The sequence below is a fragment of the Protopterus annectens genome, chromosome 9.part0, assembly GCF_019279795.1.
Source record: "Protopterus annectens isolate FY-2018-M chromosome 9.part0, PAN1.0, whole genome shotgun sequence".
In the NCBI taxonomy this organism is placed as follows: domain Eukaryota; kingdom Metazoa; phylum Chordata; order Ceratodontiformes; family Protopteridae; genus Protopterus; species Protopterus annectens.
Window position 1 is genome coordinate 998,563,264 of NC_056743.1, and position 13,324 is coordinate 998,576,587.

The 13,324-nt window shown below is 45.1% G+C and overlaps 1 protein-coding gene across 1 annotated transcript in view; it reads left to right on the plus strand.

Annotated features, from left to right (window-relative positions):
- LMBR1L (limb development membrane protein 1 like) overlaps window positions 1-13,324 on the plus strand; it is a 1,236,065-nt gene that overhangs the window by 718,559 nt on the left and 504,182 nt on the right. The gene's annotated exons all lie outside the window — the stretch shown is intronic.

Here is a 13,324-nt window from a genome sequence, read left to right on the forward strand (position 1 = left end):
ACAGATTAGTGGAGAAAGTTTAAAATTACTTGGCATCACCGCTGTACATAGAGAAACTTCATTTTAAATTTTGTTCTGTGCTTTAAAGTGAAATGTCTTGTACTCTTAAGTTTATTTAATAACTTACAGGACAAATGGTGAAGCTGCAATCCTGAACTGTCACATAATCCTATAGTTCTGCAAACTATATTTTATTTATTTCACAAAACAAGCCTCCATATAGTCGATTTATGTATTTTTACCTGTTTCTTCAGTTTGAATTATTGTTTCCTACTGATGTCAGTAGATTGTAGTAATTGTTTAAGTTGTTGGATTGAATAGGGCTTTCGTTTTTGTCGATTGTTATGAATGGAGTGGCTTATGAATGCTTTTCTAATGTATTGCTGAGAAACATTTTAATATAAATATTTTATTAATGTCTGTTAATTTTGTTGTGTATTTACTAGTGTAGTGAGGCCTTTAAGACTTTAATTTTAGTTGATTAATCATAGCTTGTTTAGAATTAAGTCAGATTATGCCATTTTCTTGTTGAGTAGTTGTGGTTAGCATTTTATTTTTGTTTTATTTTAACTTTTTTTTTTTTCATTTTAGGAGAAATTAATTTATCTAGAGGGATTATTTACTAGGGTAGTATTTGTGCTCTGAGTGTATTTTGTGCAATTTTATTTTCTGGAACGGTCATGTAAGATGTAATCCATGATGTTAACCATGATCATCACTGTTGCAGTAGCCTTTGCTTTATGGGTTATATCCTGCATAGGATATAACAGCCAGCCATCTTTTAAAGCGTCAGGGCACCTTCCATGCATCCAAATTGTCAGTCAGCTTGAATTGTTGACTAAAAAGTCAGGTTTGGGGCACCAAACCCTTCAGAGCTTTCCTGATGTGAAGAGTTACTTCCTCTGATGCATTCAAGGTTCATTTGTTGGCTTGCACTGTTCCTTTGCTGGGCAGGTAAGTTCCCTTTGAGGAAAAAACAAACTTCATTTAAAAAAAAAAAAAAAAAAGTGTGTTTACTAGAACTTTCCTGTTCTTTAAAGCTAGGAGTTTGTGTTTAACAGACCATAATGCGACTTTATTGCACCCTTACACTAAATCACTGCTTTTCCTGTCATTTTAAAAGTCGTTGAATTGAAAAACATTTTTTTGTGGAGAAATTGTTTATTTTGCATTTTTACTGTACTTTTTTGCCTGAAAAGGTGACATTTAAAGGCATTTACGTTTTAATGACTTTTGTTGCTTGTTTTCCCTGGGATATGGGCAATATTTTCAGCCTGACCAAGGAACAAACTCCCAGTCTCATGTTCGGTCCTTCTTCAAGTTTCAAAAAGAAAGTTAAGCAACCTGCCTTTGCCACCACAGCAGGTTGTCAGTTTGCCTCAGCTGCAGGTGAAAGACTCTGCTGTGGCCATTTGTTGTACGTCAGACCACTAATTTTTTGCCGTGGATCCCTTTAGTGTAGCACCTACAGCCACTACAGACTGGGGGTTAACCAAGTCCTCTGCAGTTGTTGAGGTCCTCTCAGTGGGCTAGGGAGCACCACCACAGTCGGTCCTGGAAGAAGGAAAAGGGAAGGCTTCCCTCTTGTATCAGAATGCTGTGCCCATCCCTGGGGAAACTGCTGCCACCATTCATAACACTGTTGCCCCCATTTTTCCTCAAAAAGGAGCAAAAAATTAAAACATTTTTACTGGGCATGGTTCAGGATTTAATTTAGTCTAAAAGAAAGAGGAATAGCTCTTTTCTTGAAGAGATTCAAGATTCTGAATGCAGACAGGAAGATGAAGGGACAGATTCAGGATTTTCTCCTCCTATTTCTGACTTAGACTCAAGAGGGGAGCTCAGTTTCTAATTCTCCTTGTGGTGGTTTCTCTGTCTCTGAGACAGTTTCCAGAAAATGCCAGTGTTTTCAGTAGGAAAACATTGATATCTTATATCTCGTTGACTGTTTTCCTCCAGATGGGTTACGAGTCCAACCTCGAATCTGACTTCGGCCACTTTTTTTCCATACTTAGTATCTATAGCTCAGGCTCATCCCCTTACCCACAATCCCAACCTGTCCTCAACATTACCACAGATCTTGTTTACCAGTCTTTGCATTCAGATGTGGGTTCATTGGCTCAGGCTTTCAAATAATTCTGAACTTTGTTTGCTGTTCTTCATAGCTTCTTCTGACCTTTGTTTGCTGCTGTTGTTTTCTTGTTTGTTCTGTTTCCTTCCCTTCCCAAGTAAGAAAAGTAAAAAAAAATGTGTAGCCATTTCGGCTTTGCTATCTTCTTGCTGTGTATACTAGTGTCCTAGTAGCTGTTTATTACCATTACTGATAATTGTTTCTGTATTCTCATTTTGGATAGGGTGCTTTCGTTTCACCATTGTTGCTGTAGTTCTTCCTTTCTCTGTGTGGAAATTCCTACTAGTTGTGTTTTTTTAAGTGCATTGTTTTCTTGTTATTCTGTCATGGCTGATAAGTCGACCAGATTTTAAAAATGTTTGTCTTGTGTGCATAAGATGCCAAATTCTGATTTGCATACTGAATGGGTGCATTGCTGGGAGGCAACTCGTGTGAAGGAGGATTGTGATGTCTGTACTGCCTTTGGCCATTGGCTGTGGTTGAGAGTCTCTGTAAACTTGTGCTAAAGTATGTCATCCCTGATCAGCTACTTCATTGGCTTCTGGAGCTTTCCCTGTGGGAAGAAGCCTTTGGACAAGCACAACAGGGATAATGGTGAGAAGCCCAAGGAAAAAACGAAGGAATCAAGGATGGGGGATCCCCTGCCACTCTCCCTTGACTCCTACTTTGGCTCTGGCAGTGAAGATTATTAAGACTTTGGATCTAACTGTATCTTTGGATTCATCCTCTGTCTGTTCCAGAACTCCCCCTGGTAGGGAGCTGTGATTTTCCCTGGAGCCTGTTTCTTCCAGGTTACAGTCTCCCTTCTTGCAGCAAACACCAACCCATAAGGTTTCTAAACCTCCTCCTTCTCCTCTTCCTTTAGGTTTTTCAGAAGTTTGTGATGAGGAAATTCCCCAGGACTCAAATTCAGTTGGGCGTTCTTCTTGCTCCATCTGCCCTCAGACCCATGAGCTTCGACCCTTCTGTATCTATTGCTGCTCCTACTGAGATCCATCCTCCAGTTTTGGAAGCCTAGGATCTGAGATTTCCAGGATTGTCCACGTTGGATCCGAAATTGTGTATCTATTTGACTCCGGCATCTTCTGTGATCCAGACAGCCCCGATTTCTTTGGAGCCGAACCTTCACCTCTTGAGGCTGGGGGTAGGAGTTGGACTCTGAAGTTTTTGCAGCCATCTCTACTCCTCTGAGCTTAGCTCTGATTTCAGTCTCAAGGCAGGACAAGAGAGATACTTTTAGCCACTCTGGTGTGGTAGCTTTGGCTCCTGATGAGGTGATTTTAGGTTCTTCCTTGGCTTCTTCCTTTGAGGCAGTAGAGAGCCCTCTTCAAGTCAGGAGTTTGGGACAGCCATGCCCCCCTCGGCTCCACCCACTCCACTACTGTCAGCACTGGGTCCTGAACCTACTAATTCTGTTCCATGAAGGCAGCTGGTCTCCACTAGTCTTGAGACAGTCCTCTTGCACAACTCCTGCCAAACTTCCAAGTCCTTTCCTGGAACATACCCTTGTGGGAAGCTGCTTGAAAGCATAAGTATAAGAGGAGGAAGATTGATTCTCCACAGGAGATTTTAACCGTGTGTACAGATTTTGATGGAGAGGGGCTCCCCCATATCACCCTTTGAGGACATTTCCTTTGGGGAACTACTTGAAATTTTGAAACAGAAAGGAGGTTGGTCTTCAGAAGCCCACTCTGAGGAGAAATCTGTTTTCCTCAAGGCTGTTAGCATCAACTCGGCTACTTCCGGGGTGGTTCCCCCAGCTGATGAAGTGATTGACTTGATCTCTCACCAGAAATGGAAGAACTGGTTTTGGCAAAACCGACCACTCCCCACCAAAAAAAAAAAAAAGCAAAAAAAAAACAGTGCCCCTAAAGACCGTGCTTAGTGGAACAAATGCCCTGATGGTGGATACAGTGGCAGTGGCAGCTCCTAAAAAGTAAGTTGTTGAGAGCTCATCTGCCCACCTTCGTAATAGAGAGTCTAGGGCTTTGGACAGATATGAGAAGCGAGTCTGTGCTTCAGTGATCTTTGCTTTGAGGTCACTGAATTACTTGCACACGTGAAGATGTTTCAGAGGAACTTGAAAAAGGAACTTTCCAAGTCTCCCTCTCGGTCCATTTCTGTGGAAGACTGCTAGACCCATGGATTCACCATTGATCACCCTGCAATCCGTTTTGAATGCCTGTGTGCGACTGATTTCCAGTACTATAGAGGGTGTCTCTAGAGCTGTAGACACAGGCATTATGGTATGGAGGCTTCCCTGGATGAGGTTGTATGATTTTACAGAACCATTTAAGATGTCTTTCATTAGTGCTTCCTTTGATGGAGCCACCCTATTTGGCCTCAAGATCTAAGATACTCTCCAGGAGCGAAAAAGATGGGAAATCTCTGTCTGCTTAGGTACATGGTTTACCCCCCCCCCCCCCCCAAGACTTTTTCTAGAAAACAGAAAGGGGGTAAGAACATTTGGTTTCTTAAGTCCCAGAGATTTTCCCAAGACTGTTCTGGAAGTAGATCCCCCTGAAGCAGAAAGGTTTATTCTAATAGCATATTTTGCCTTTCTGGCAGAGAAGGTCTGCAGAGTCCAGGCTTTAGAGGTCCTTTCACTGAAAAGCCTTATCAGCACTCCTGAACAATCGCCCGAGTGCAGCATTCTAGAGGCAGTCAGATGGTGCTTATCTTTGCATGCAGAGGCCTGGACATCCATCATCAAAGATGTCTGGGTGCAGAGTCATCACCAGAGGCTGTTGTATTCCTTTTGTTTATCCACCCAGCAAAAAGAATACCCCCCCCCCCCATGTTCCTCCCTGTCAAAGGAAAGCAGCAGCATTGGTAACCAGAAAACTGCTAACAAAAGAGCTATCCAGAAGACCCCACCAGACCAGCAACTTCCTTGAGATTTAGTGCCAAAAAAGAATGGGAACCTCAGGCCAATCCTGGACCTCAGTTCTCTAAATTTGTTTGCCAAAGACCCAAAGTTCCCAGTAGGCCTTCAGTATGTATACTATCACATCAGAATTACGGGCAGTCCAGAAGGTTTCTCCACGTCTGGCTAGGAGCTAGTAATTTCCAATTCAGGGCCCTGCCCTTTGGTGCCCCCCACCCCACCCCGCGTGTGTTCAAATGCATGGCAGTGATTGCAGCTCACCCTAGACTGATAGGGTTCCAGGTGTTTCCATATCTGGATGACTGGCTCCTCACTTCTTCTATCAGGTATTTCCTAGTCTAAGCCTAGGATTATTTCCTTCAACTTTGCTCCAGACTAGGCATAACGGTGAATTACAACAAGTCTCAGATGTCCTTTAAGAATGCAACTGCAGTCATAACATATGGGTTGTCCTGCCTCAGGCAGCCCTCGGTCGGCCGGATTCCAAAGCCTGGGTCCGACGTCAGCTGATGTCGCATTTCTCTCCGACGACAGAGCGGCTGGAGTATATAAGCATCAGCCGACGCCATCTTCTTCAGTCTTTCTTGCCGCGCGGTGCCCGAAGCAGAAGCAGTTCGCAAGTGCCGGTCGGTCAGCTCCTGTATTCTTCGAAACCGAAGACATCAAAAAAGCTAAGTACCCCGTTGGGGATGTTTTCTTGCCTCAGCCGATGTCAGAATTAACTGAAAAAGTAAATAATTGTTTGTCTTGTGGTAAACAAATACCTCATAAGGATTTCCATTCTTACTGCCTCCCTTGCCTTGGCCCAGACCACGACGTCTCGGCCTGTGCCGCCTGTACTCGCTTCACTAAGCGCACTCAGGCGCCGGGCGGAGTTCGCTGAAGACTTTTTTGGCGAAAAGTTTGCTTACATTATGCCGTCGGAACAACCGACTACACATTTCTAAAAAACGGAAAGACCGGGACCGACCTCCTCGACCCGCGACTTCCTCCGACTCCACTCCAAAACTTACCGCGAGTGCCCCAGTTCCCTCTGAGGCGGTTATTCCACCTCTTGGAACCGAAGACACTGCATTACCGATACCTCCGACACCGGAGGCCACACCGACGCCAATTATTGATTTTCCTCCGGATACTGTAACCAAGGAAATTCCCGAGACCATTGCTGTGGATAAGGTTACCCCTGCACGTGGGGCGGCCAGGCCTCCCATGTCTATGTCTATCAAGGCCTACACACGTGCTAAGGCAGCAAGCCAGACCAAGCCTGCAAGCCAGGCCAAGCATCACTCTGCTAAAACCTTGCCTCAGCCTAACCCTGAAGCTCAAATTATGTCCTTGGCCGCAGATCTAATTTCTCTGATCAGAGGCTCCCAGGCCCATCCTGAGAGAGGATCCCAGCCTCCTCCTGATAAGAGGCCCAGGGTTGAACCACCTGACCCCCTTTCTTCAGATGAAGATTCTGGGGACTCTGTGCTTTCGAATCCCAGGAACCCCTTTTCAGACTTTCGAGGATTCGATGCAGAGGACTCCATTCCTTCGGCCTCTCCTCCTGAGGATATTTCTTTTGGGGAAGTTCTGCATTCCATGAGGGAGCATTTCCAGTGGCAAGGTCAGGAATTTTCTGATTCCAGGAAGCGCCTTCGAACTTTCCTTAAAAAGCCACAACACAGACCCTTAGCTATTCCTCCTGTGCTTGATGTGTTGGATGACCTTTACTCTGACTCCAGTGCTACCCCTGATTCTCTGCCCCCGGCTCCTGTCAAGCCTGACAAATACTATAGGGTCCCTGAAACCCATTCTCATTTCTTTAGGGCCCATGCTGTAGACTTAGAAACTATTTCCCAGGGGCCTAAGGGGGTTTCTGCTACCACTTCCAAAAATCCTTTGCCTTCCGACAGAGGCAAGGTCCTTAGAGAGATGGGGGAAGAAGGTTTACACCTCTACTACCTTAACTATGAGAGCTCTCAATTGTCTTATTCATATGTTTCAATATCAGGATTCCCTGTTGGATGATTTACAGAAAAAATTAGCCTCTCCTGACCCTTTAGATGGGAAGTCTTTGCAGGAGGCTGTCCATAACTCTCAGCAGGTTAGTAATCATTTTCTGCAGTGTGGATATGATGCATTGGAGGCTTCATGTAGGGCAGCTATGACAGGAGCGGTCATTCGTAGACATGCATGGTTAAGAGAGCAACCCTTACCGGATCATGTTAAGGCAAAGCTACTGGATGCTCCATTGGAAAAGAACAAACTTTTTGGTGATAATGCTAAAGATGTGTTAAAGACCATTGAAGAAAAAGCCAAGTCAGTTCAGACAGTTAAAGATTTTCTCCAGGTTCAGCCCCCCAGGTTCAGCAGGAACTGGCCTTCTAAAAACTGGTCCTTCCCAAATCCGGAAAAATTTCAAAGGGGCAAGAACAGGCGTGCCCGTGGCAGAGGGCAATATAGAGGATCCTACAGGGGACGCCAATGGCAACCAACAAACCAAAGAGGGAGACACAGGGGTTTCCCCTGTCACTCAGGGACAATCTCAATGACTTGACTCTAACTTCTCCGGGAGGAAAGTTATCTCTGTTCTCAGAAAATTGGCACAAACTGACAAAAGACAAATGGATATTGGACATTATAGATCATGGTTACAGGTTCTATTTTCATACCTTACCAAGAAAACAAGGCATGCCAAATCTTCCACAAAATCAAAAGGCAGAGGCTATCAAGCAAATTTCTCTGCTGACTCAGATCAAAGCAATAGAAAAAGTGCCTCAACAAGAACAAGGTCAGGGGTTTTACTCAAGACTGTTCCTTGTTCCAAGAAAAGAAAATCAATGGAGACCGATACTGGACTTGTCCGCTTTAAACACTTTTCTCATAGTACCAAAGTTCAAAATGCTGACCTTACAGCATCTCCTTCCCATGCTGGGCAAGGGGTCTTGGCTGATTACTCTGGACCTCAAGGAGGCATACCTGCATGTCCCTGTCAGACACAGCTGCAGAAGATGCCTCCGATTTCTTGCAGGGCCAGAGCATTATCAATTCTCAGCATTGCCTTTTGGCTTATCAGAGTATTCACGAAATGCCTGGCATCAGTAATTGCTCATTGCAGACTCCAGGGGATACAAATCTACCCGTACCTGGACGATTGCCTCATACAAGCGGACAACGAACTAACCTTGACAAAAAACTTGAATTATGTCATACACTTGCTACAGGCTTTGGGATACACAGTCAACTTTCAAAAGTCAAGACTTCTACCATCCCAGCAAATAACTTTCTTAGGAGCCAAACTAGACACAGCCTCTCAAATGGCCTACTTGACAGAAGACCAGCAAGAGCAGTTTACTCATTACTTCAAAAGTTTAGCAAAACTCTCCCAGATGACTGCAAGGAGATTCCTACAGGCCCTGGGGTTCATGGCATCTTGCATTCTCCTGGTCCCACTAGCAAGACTACACATGAGAAAACTTCAATGGTATCTAAAGAGCTTATGGTCTCAGCACAACAACAACCTAGAAGCAATTATCCCACTCATTCCATGTCTTCAAAAGGAATTTCTATGGTGGGCCTCAGCAAGTCAGTCAAACACAGGCATGCCGTTCAAAAAACCTCAGACAACACAGACCATTACCACAGACGCCTCAGACCATGGATGGGTGGCGCACATGGAGGGCAGATGTATTAAAGGACAATGGAATCCAAAGAAAGAACATCTGCTTATCAACCAAAAAGAAATGCTGGCAGTAATGCATGCCATTGAGGCCTTTGGACATCAACTTCATCAAGGCCACCTTCTAATAAGGACAGACAACACCACTGTGATGTGGTACATAAACAAACAGGGAGGTACTCACTCTTACCCCCTTTGCAGGCTAACAATGAATCTTTGGGAAATATCACTGAGTCTAAACATACAGCTACAGTCCCAATTTGTTCCAGGCAGAGACAATGTTCTGGCGGACAGTCTAAGCAGGAATTTCCTAGACCCACACGAATGGAGGTTACATCCAGACATCTTTGCACAACTAACCTCGGCATGGGGCAGGCCAGACGTAGACCTATTTGCCTCCCAACTCAATCATCAGCTACAAAAGTTCTGCTCAAGGACAAATCATCCACAAGCATGGAAGATAGATGCTCTCTCATTCAACTGGAGCTCCTAGTCATCTATGCATTTCCACCTCTGCCACTGATGACCACAGTGTTACTAAAGATCAAAGCAGAGCAGCCAAAGGGAATCCTAATAGCTCCGAACTGGCCGAGACAACACTGGTACCCACTACTGCGGAGCATATGTCACAACAAACCGTGGGCCCTTCCCAAATGGCCTCAACTGCTGACTCAACACAACTTCAGGACAGCTCATCCCAACCTCCAGACTCTACAGCTAACAGCTTGGAAGATCATATAAATAACCTCAATTTATCTCTCTCCAAGGAAGTTCAGCGGATACTCACAGAAGCCCGCAGGCCATCCACCAGAAGGGCTTACTCAGCCAAATGGAAGCGTTTCAGCATTTGGAATACCAACAAGGGTCAAGATGCATCAGTACTGAGCATTCCACTCATTCTGGAGTACTTGGCAGAATTGCTAAATAAGGGACTTTCATACTCTTCCATAAAAATACATGCTTCAGCTATCTCAGCTAGATACAACACTGACCCACCTGTGTTCTCACATTCTTTGCTAAGGCAATTTCTTAGAGGGATCAAGAATATAAAACCTCCAAGAAAGGCACCAGTACCAGCTTGGGATCTCAATTTTGTGTTAGAAAAATTTACTCTACCTCACTTCGAGCCAGCAGCTTCAGCGGATTTACAATTTCTGTCCTGGAAGGCAGCTTTCCTGCTGGCCATTACCTCAGCTAGAAGGGTTTCAGAATTACAGGCACTAATGGCAATACCACCCTTCATAATCTTCCACCGAGACAGGGTCTCCTTACGAACCAATCCTTCCTTTCTGCCAAAAGTGGTATCTAGGGTCTCTCTAAATCAGGCAATTCACCTGCCTACTTTCTTCCCCAATCCTGAAAACAAAGGGGAAAGACTGTTGCATACTTTGGACATACATAGACAACTTCGCTACTATCTAGACAGAACCAAGATCAGTAGGAAGTCCGATCAGCTATTTGTAGCTTATGCTCCTGGAGTACAGGGAAAAGCAATTTCCAAACAGACAATTTCAAAATGGATTGGACATTGCATCAAATATTGTTATTCCTTCCATGGAAAGTGTGTGCCAGCCAATATCAGACCACACTCTACCAGAGCTACAGCCACCTCCACAGCCTTCTTAAGAGGGGTGCCTACAAAGGATATTCTAGAAGCTGCTACATGGAGCTCCATGCATACATTTTCCAAACACTACAATCTCCCTTTATTTTCCAGATCCAGAGCAGGCTTTGCTTCGGCAGTCCTGCAGGGATTGCTAGCTACACCATCCTTTTCCTAGAGCATACCACCTCCCCAGCTAAGCTATGGTATTCAACCCATATGTTATGACTGCAGTTGCATTCTTGAAGGACATAGTACAGTTTTGTACCTACCATAAATGTAGATGTCCGATAGATATGCAACTGCAGTCGGGTTTTCCCTCCCTCCTTCCCCTCTATGCCTTGGGTCCACTCCTCTCCCTGTTATTCTTAGCTGGGGATATCTGTTATGGTATATCTGTTTATTGCTTACTTATTTGCCTGGAAGCCTATTTTTGTTTTACAAATTTGATTTTAGCCTTCCTTGGAGGGCACCTGGCATCTGGGGCAAGAAACACTGAAGAAGATGGTGTCGGCTGATGCTTATATACTCCAGCCGCTCTGACGTCGGAGAGAAATGCGACATCAGCCGACGTCGGACCCAGGCTTTGGAATCTGGCCGACCGAGGGCTGCCTGAGGCAGGACAACCCATATGTTATGACTGCAGTTGCATATCTATCGGACATCTACATTTATGGTAGGTACAAAACTGTACTTTCTCCCCAATACAACCCCAAGTTCGTAAGTGTACATTTGGACACTGTTAATCAGATAGCCAAAATGCCACAGACCAGATTATCCACTCTATGGAGTCAAGCTTTACAGCTGCTTTCTGTTCAAACCCCTCTCGCCAGGGTGGTCCTGCAGCTTCTATGATCAATAGCCACTTCCTTTACCCTAGTTCCCCCATGAGGGTGTTATGTTGGATACCTGTAGTCCAGACAGTCCTTGTCCTTTCCAATATGGCTTACCGTCATCTGCAGAGAACATGTGACTTGGTGGATCCAGTCTCGAAGTGTCCCAGGGCCGTCCCTTCATCCCCTTTCTTTCCCAAAGCTTTAGTGACTGTGAATGCTTTCCAGCTGGGGAGGGACATTACATGGAGAAGATAGTCCAAAGCACATGGTCCCCATTCATAGACCTTTCTTCACATCAGTGTCCTAGAGATGAGGACAGTCCTAGTGTTGAGTATCTTTTAAGATGTCCTCCCTCTAGGGCTGATCTATATCCAGAAGGACAATATGTCAGCTTTTTGGAACATCCACAAATGGGGAAACACATTCTTACCCCTTGTGTCGGGAAGTGATGAGTGTGTGGCAGTGGGAGATTTCTTCCTACCACTTTCTTATATCAACGCACATACTAGGGAGGTCCAACATACTAGCAGACGGGTTAACCTGGTCTACTTTGTTACCTCAAGAGTGCTCTTTCAGTCTAAAACTGGAGAAGCTAATATTTAATTGGAGGGGACAACCGTTCTTTTCTTTGCCTCTTTTTACAATTCGAAGTGCAGCAGGTGTTTTTCCCTGATCTCTCCCTGGGGTGGGAGGGGGGGACAGATGAGGGAGCGGGGGAAGTAACTGAACAACACTTTGATCCACAGTTGGCCCTCCGGTATTCTGTTTGCATATCCACTAACCCCAGTGATCCTGAAATTTCTATCAAAAGCATCACAACAGAAGAGCAAGATCATTTCTTATTGGCCCATTCTGGCTTTATAGGTTCATAGGTTCATAGGTTCATACTAGGCTATCTGCCCGAGGGCATTTACAAGCCTAGCCCATAGTTTTGTGGCTTACGCCACCCCTTTAGTGTGGGGAACTATACCCATTATTTTGCTGTGCCTCTGTCGAGCAGTGACACCGAGGTAATCCCTGGGGTATATCTGCGATCTCCCATCCATTGGTCAAGATTTCTCTTGAACAAGGCCAGCGAGGTGCTCTGCCTCACATATACCGGGATTTTGTTCCACAGCATAGGGAGTCTCTGGGTGATGAATCTATCCTCCAGCACGTCCTATTAATAGCTGTGTCGAGGTTTAAGTCTCCCGCCCTTGTGGCTCTGATGGATCTAGATTTTTGAGGTGAAGCATATTCATCAAATCTGGGTTTGACATGGCCTTGTATGTCAGGCAAAGGTCACCTCTGAGCAAGCGGTAAGCGACTGAATAGAGCTGGAGTTCTTTCAGTCGGGCAGTATAGGACAGATTTGTGAGACCCTTTATCCTTTGGGTGAGGAACTTTTGTGGCCTCCAGCTGCTGCAAGTGTCGGGTCAGATACATTCCGAATGGGGCATTGTACTCAATCATTGGTCTGATGAGTGATGAGTATAGGGAGACTATGACCTCCCTTGATCTAGATGTGAATCCCTTCATGATAAGGTGGGCAATGTAGAAGGTCTTCCTAACTACTTTAGCTACATGGGTGTCGAATGACAGGCTACTGTCAACCTGGGTCCCCAGGTCCCTGATAACTTCTTCTGTGCTCAGTGGATTGCCACCTATATGGTAGCTAGGGGTAACCTTGTTTTTCCCGAAGGGTATGACTATGCATTTTTTGGCATTTAACTTTAGGCCATGGCTCTGGCACCAGTTATCCGTTTCTGTGAGACCCTTCTGAAGGATATCTGTGTCAGATGTGTTTTCGACTATGGCTCCCAGTTTGCAGTCATCTGCAAACTTTGTCAGCCATAACCCTCCTGTGTTTGCTTGTACTTCGGAAAAGAAGATGCCAAACAAGAGTGGGCCCAGGACTGAGCCTTGTGGGACACCACTTGTGACAGGCTTTGAGTCTGACATGGCGCCAGCAACTCTGACCCTGTGGGTTCTGTCACTCAGCCAGTTTGCAACCCATCTTGTGATGTATGGGTTTACATTTAAGCTGATGAGTTTTTCAATGATACCTGAGTGGGGTATTGTATCGAAGGCCTTCGCCAGATCGAGGTAGGCTGTATGGACTGCCTTTCCCTCATCAATGGCTTTGATGACTGTTTCGAAAAAGTCAACCAAGTTTAAAAGGCATGATCTGCCTTTGACAAAGCCAAACTGGGTTTGATCCAAA